Source organism: Emys orbicularis, chromosome 8 (genome assembly GCF_028017835.1).
Source record: "Emys orbicularis isolate rEmyOrb1 chromosome 8, rEmyOrb1.hap1, whole genome shotgun sequence".
Lineage (NCBI taxonomy): Eukaryota > Metazoa > Chordata > Testudines > Emydidae > Emys > Emys orbicularis.
Window position 1 is genome coordinate 21,007,923 of NC_088690.1, and position 6,509 is coordinate 21,014,431.

Genomic DNA, 6,509 nt, shown 5'->3' on the forward strand with positions numbered 1-6,509 from the left:
CTGACCCTACATGTCATTTGGAACCAGAAGTACGCAATCAGGCAGCAGCAGAGACAACAAAACAAAACAAAACCAAATACAGTACAGTACTGTGTTCAACATAACTACTAAAAAAAAAAGGAAAAGCAGCATTTTTTTCTGCATAGTAAAGTTTCAAAGCTATATTAAGTCAATGTTTAGTTGTAAACTTTTGAAATAACAGCCATAAGGTTTTGTTTTGTTCAGAGTTATGAACTGTTCAGAGTTACGAACAACCTCCATTCCCGAGGTGTTTGTAACTGAGGTTCTTCTTTAATAATATTTGCTTTAATTTTGTGCAAAGCCCAGTTTTTAAAGATATCAAATGTTAGTTTTCCTGACTTGCAGATTTAGACTGTACAGCTGCAGAGAGAGATGAGAGAATATAACATTGGTTGAAATTGCTGTCCAGTCCAGTCCTCCTTTTCTTCCCTGGATGCCTCCAGATAAAGGTCAATCAAAGGTTCAAATTATGAAGAATGTCTGTTTTGGGTTTTAGAATTCTTGGTTTATATTCAGTGTTCTTTTTCTGTTACAAAAGGACATGAGAGAACTTTTCTGAATGTGCAAATTTGTAGAATAATTAAAATTCCATTTGCAGCAGAATGTAAATTCTGTTGCTGTGATATGTGATGTGGGATTTTATCCAATGTCTTTAATTAAATACCAGTTTTCTGAATTCCAAATTATTTAAGTGATTTTTTTAACCTGCATATAATGTGCACCTTTTGAAAGTCACGCCTACAGGTTGTCAGAGGAGACCAAATGCTTTTATGAGATAAACACAATGTGTAAGTAAAATCCAAATGAAGTCATCCTCAGCCCTTTTTTTAGCATTTTCGTTACTTGTTGTGACAGTAGCGTTCCTTCCGCTTCTCTAAGAATAGACAAAAGTCTCCCATGAGCACAAACTGAAAAATGTGTTCCTTGAATCTTAATGAGACTCAATTCTTCAGGTTTTAGCAATGAAAATACCACTTTATCTTCTGTCTTTAAAGTTTTATGCCAAACTTTATTGGATCCCATAACAACATCTTCAAAATGGTTGTGAAGTGAATTGATGGAACATCAAGCGCACATACAACTAGTGGTATGGGTACAGCAGGTTGGGAACTTGTGATCTAGAGTATCGTTTCCTATTACCCTTAAAGGCGATCAATGTTCCCTCTAATTTTTTACATCCATATGCGGAATGAATTTTGTTATGTGCACCAATATGGAGGTGATGTGTGGTGGGGTGGGGCCGAGGGGTTTGAAGTGTGGGAGGGGGCTCAGGGCTGGGGCAGAGGGTTGGGGTGTGGGTGGGTGAAGGCTTTGGCTGGAGGTATGGGCTCTGAGGTGGGGCCGGGGATGAGGGGTTTTGGCTGCAGGCTGCCCTGGGGCTGCGGTGTGAAGAGAGGACTCCCCCCAGCCCTTTCTTGCCGCAGAAGCCCGGGGCCAGGGGAAAGGCGCCTCTCCCCACTGCGCGCCTGCACATCCTTTGATAACCTGCTTAGAGGGGACTTAGATGGTGATCACTGTTTCCTTTTCAATATGAACCTTTCCACAGTACAGAATCGCTGTGGAGATAGGTGATGAATTAGGGCCTGGTCCAAAGCCCCTTGAAGTCAGTGGAAAGACTCCCATTGGAGTCCAGGAGCTTTGGATCAGGTCTTTAAATACAGGTTTCTAATTAGGCATTTATTTTAAAATTTAGTAATAATCATTGTGTAATAAGGCTACAGAGAGACTTTAAGACACAGGTAGAGGCGGTACAGAGTCAGACCACCCCAAAAGGAGCTCTTGGGCTCATTAACCCTATCCAGGCATAGTGCCTCTGGAAGTACAGGGGAGTATGATCTCTGTCCAGTCCGTTCTTTCCCCATCCTCCTTCGGGAGGCAAGTGCCAGTTTAGGTGTTGGCCTGGAGCAGTCCTTTCCAAACTAGGAAGATCAAGCTATCTTGCACTAAGATCTAACTTACTTTTTAATGTATTAAGATTAATTTTTACTGTGTTGTTTGACAATATTGAAAAATGTTCTTTGCAGTGCTTTGATAGCCAAGAGACTTGAAAAGTGCCATTTTCCCAAGCCCTGGTGGTTATTAAATAAATCTTGCTTCACTCCTTGCCTGTCAGTATCTTTAATACATTAATTGTCTTTCTTTCTTGCCAAATATTCTGAATGGTGGAAAGATTTTTGGTTGATACATTATATTATGTGACAGCAGCAACTATTGATTCACAATAAATCCCATGTCTGAAGGGGAAAAAAATAGCAACACTCAGGTATTCATGCCCCTTTCCCCTACCTATTCACCACCCGCTTCTCTGGGGAAAACATCACAGCTCTGGTCAGGATCTTGGTTTTATATTCCATCCAAAATTCAAAGGCTCTAGCAATACACTGTCACCATGCACATGCTAGAGGGAGGAGTAGCACCAACACATGCGTTTTCCATGAAGGTCTCCCATCCAAGTCCTGACCAAACCTGACTTGCTTAGCAGCTGAGATCTGATACTACACAGTAGCTTTATTTAGTATAATATATTCAGACTATATATATTCATATATGTGTAGCTGTACCTGAAGAGTTATGGCTGCAGACCTTTAAGAAGGAACTGCTGCAGTGCAACTTGAGTTCTGAATTAAAATGAATTACTTAGTGTGGCATTTTCGGAGCAAGTTAGTCAGGGACTCATTGGTCTGGGGTGCTTGGCTTTGCTGGGAAATTGCCTATATTTTCGCTGGCTGTGTTCAGTCTTTAATTATCCCCAACCAGACAGTAATACTTATACAAACCATTTACTAGGCAGCCTTCCTTTACTCCCTCTGATGGTTCCATGCTGCATCCTGTTTGCTGTGCCAGAATCTGGTGCAGTATTTGAGTACTGCACAATAGGTTATGGGATATGATCTGGGTTGCTTCATAATCCATAGCAAAGTATAACATTGGGCATCAGCTCTTCAAAGAGGAGGTGGCAAACAGCAAAGAGGCAGTGCTGGAGGACCATAAACTTACCCAGCATTAAGACAGCCAGACAACCTCACGCCTGCTCTTTGGGAGTACACCAGCACTGCCAACCAACACTACTCATTTGCACAGCTGAAAGAGGAGGAGGGGAAGGAGGCAGTGTCTCGTCTACTGTATCCTGTGCTTTAGAAACATGGCATCTGGGCGTGGATCGCAGCCAATCCGCCCGGGATATAGTATGTCTACATTTGCTTTTTGAATAAGAAGAAAAGGCTGTATTAATTGTAGCCACATCAGCAAGATAACACTATTATTAGTGTCACAGTCAAAATGATTAACCTTGCAGGATACACCAGAAAATTAACCCCTTTGTTACACTGCTTAAACATACTCAGCTATCCAGATGCCATAAAAGCCTCAGAAAAAAATACAATTAATCCAACATACCTTGCCTTGTACATGTATATTCTCATCTTTGGCCATCTCTGGCTCCCACTGAAAAGAGTGGGAGTTTTGCCCTTGACTTCAGTGGGAGCAGGATCAGGTCCCTGGCACATAATTCCCTTTGCAGCACCATTAGAACATAACCCCATACATGCATATTTCATCCTAAGATTTTAACTATCATAATAAACATGATTAATAATAATAACTACGTTGGAAAAATCTATTATTTTTATGCTATAAAATTCAGCTCAGATTTGACAAACGTGCATCTATCTTACTGATCGATTAATTTAGATTAAATTCAACAACTGTAAATGCACCTGATACACAGTAAATCTAAAATAGTTTTGAAAAGAGGCTTGTCTCCAGAATTCTGTTTCCATGAAGATTATCAAGGTGTCATCTTTATGGGCCAAAGCGTAGGCCATTAACTGCTTTATAATTGTGACCACACCTGTACTTGATGAGAAGAAAAGACCCATTTATTGCTGCTGAAACTCATAAATTAATTAACTTTGAGTGCATGACACTTTGTAATTGGAAACTATATAAAGTGGCAGCTATAAAATCAATTTTATCGTTATGTGGGTACTCGTATTTGTGTTAGGGAATTGAACCAAAGGGCAGGAATGCCATTAATACTTCTGTTCTGCTAACACACATTATGCACAAGCTTTCAGAGCTTAGAGTTATCCCATTAAGCACTGAAGGAGTAGATGAGTTCACAGTGTGGAACCTTCAAATTTATAAAATAATGCAGAAAGCTAGGTAGAGACACTTAATGCTTTCAGTGATCTTAGTATCCAGAAGTTCCAATCACAGGCATCTCTTCCCCTTGAGTTTCTTTTTCTTCATATGATCTTTAGATCTCAATGTTTTTCTTATTGTCTTAGATCTTGTTTAATTAAATTCTTTACATTTTGAAGACTATTTTTCTACCTCTGCTTCTGCTTATGGAGGCCACTACTCATAACACTTGCATCCTTGTGTCCTACACAGCTTGTACACTGAGCAATTATCACATCCTATGGATTCTAGTGTGCTGGTTTTTTAAAGATAAAGTGACACTTTGTTACATTTACTGGCTACAATCAGGAGAGGATCTATGAAAAATGTCAATAAAAATATAGTGATGTTAATGGCTGACACTGATGCAATGTTTTTCTTGAAGTTCTAGTCAGATAAAAATTAAATCCATGCTTAATGGAGGTACCAACAAGGAGTATGTTACCTTTTTGTAGAATATTGACACCTATGGGATATTGCATCTTTTGGATGAGAGTATTATAAGAAAAGTTATCCCTCACACCAGCTAAATATTTAACCATAAACACACAGGGCTGGGGCTTGTCTATACAGTGTGGCAATGCATGCTATGGGGGTGTGATTTCTCAAGCACACTGTTTGAAACAGTACCATGTTAAAGGGCACTAGGGAACTTTGCTTGTGCACCAGCAGGTTGTACACGGACCAATTGATGCAGAACATGTTAGTGCGCCTTAGAAATCACGCCCTCATAGTGCACATTACCACCTCTGTGTAGACATATCCTTAGGGCCTGATTCTCACTCCTTTAATCTCATTTTACTCCAGTGGAACTCAATTGATTTCAGTGGCATTACCTTAGCATAAAACGGATGTAACAAAGTGGAAACATATCCATGCTCGTCAGACTCTTTTGTGTGTCTGTCATATGTACACAAACTCTCTAGAAGTTGTAGCAGAATTTTTTTAACAAGGTAAGTTACCCATGGCCCAAATCCTGTCATTCATTCTCTGTCCTCCTCTTTGTGCAGGTTAAGATTTCACAGAACTCTTTCTTGATCAGCAGAAATTAATAGGGAATAAGATCTTTGGGATTGAGCCCCCATGGCAAACTTTTCCTGTGGTGGGGTTACACAGTTTGTGTAAATCAGGACAGATTGAGGGATAAATCCTGCCCTTGGATGTGTTTGACTCCCATTAATAATAATGGAACTCGGCACAAACACCCAAGGGCACAATTTGGCCTTCGTCCTTGCTGTCTCAGGTATCTTGTAAAATAAGCTATTTCATTTGTGCGTACTGGTTAGTTCACTGACCTTATAACACACGTGCCCTAATGTTTGGAGCTAAGAAGCAAAGGTAGGCAAGTATATCAAATGAGAGTTGGCAGTACCTCACATTCTGTCCTGAATAAAGGGCCACTCAAGCACAGTATCTGTTCTTATCAGTGTAATACCTGATATGTTCTCTTTTGGAGAACTTTGTATTAAATGGATTTTTGGAACAAGGAGCTGGAATAGGAGCTTGCTTCATCCACTCCATGCATCAACCTGGTATTGCAGTGCTTCCAGGTATAAAAGCCACAGGAGCAAACCGGGAACTAATGGTGACTCAGAATCACAATTCCTCCTGAACTGACTCAGAGTCACAGTTTATCCCCTGCTGTCCTGCCTCCTACACTATGGCTGGAGTCAAAATCTCAGTAAGGCAGAGCAGAGTAAGAGGGAGGCATTATTCCCACATGCAGCTGAGTACGGGCTGTGACCGTCTAACTCTAAGTATTCATTATTGGTTAATTCATTATTGGTATTCATTATTATTAAATTCTGTGTCATGCTGAGGGCCTGGATTTCCCATTAACTTTATTGAGGTTTGCAGGGGCTTGTTTTCAGGATTTAGCCCATTTAGTAGTTACACAACTAGAGTGGTATGTGCAAATGAATCAATCACTCTGCAGAACTGCAATCTATAAATATCACCAGACATGTTTTCATTCACCGTTACCTGTAAATTATGAATGTGAGAGACTGATAAAGGGAGCAATATTCTAATAATTTCTTCTGATTTAGTCACAGAAGATAATACTTGCCTGATGCCACAGGAGCATTTTACAGGTCAAGCATTTCCCTTGAGCTAGTTTTCTATCACACTATCCACTCACATTTATCCTCTTCTCGTTTGCTGATTTGTGACATTTACTTTAACCTGGGAACATCAACTTGTGATGCTAAAACTTTCCACGCACTGAAAACTTCCAGATGCAGATTTCACGGAGGGGTGTTTTTGTCAGTGTGAAGTCAACCAAAATGAAGTGCAAAAGGTCATTG

General features: G+C 40.1%; 1 non-coding gene across 1 annotated transcript; it reads left to right on the forward strand.

Annotated features, from left to right (window-relative positions):
• The first annotated feature begins 5,571 nt into the window (after positions 1 to 5,571).
• LOC135883172 (U2 spliceosomal RNA) lies at positions 5,572 to 5,770 on the forward strand. Its single transcript, XR_010561615.1, has one exon. It is a non-coding gene; the product is annotated as a U2 spliceosomal RNA (small nuclear RNA).
• The last annotated feature ends 739 nt before the right edge of the window (positions 5,771 to 6,509 follow it).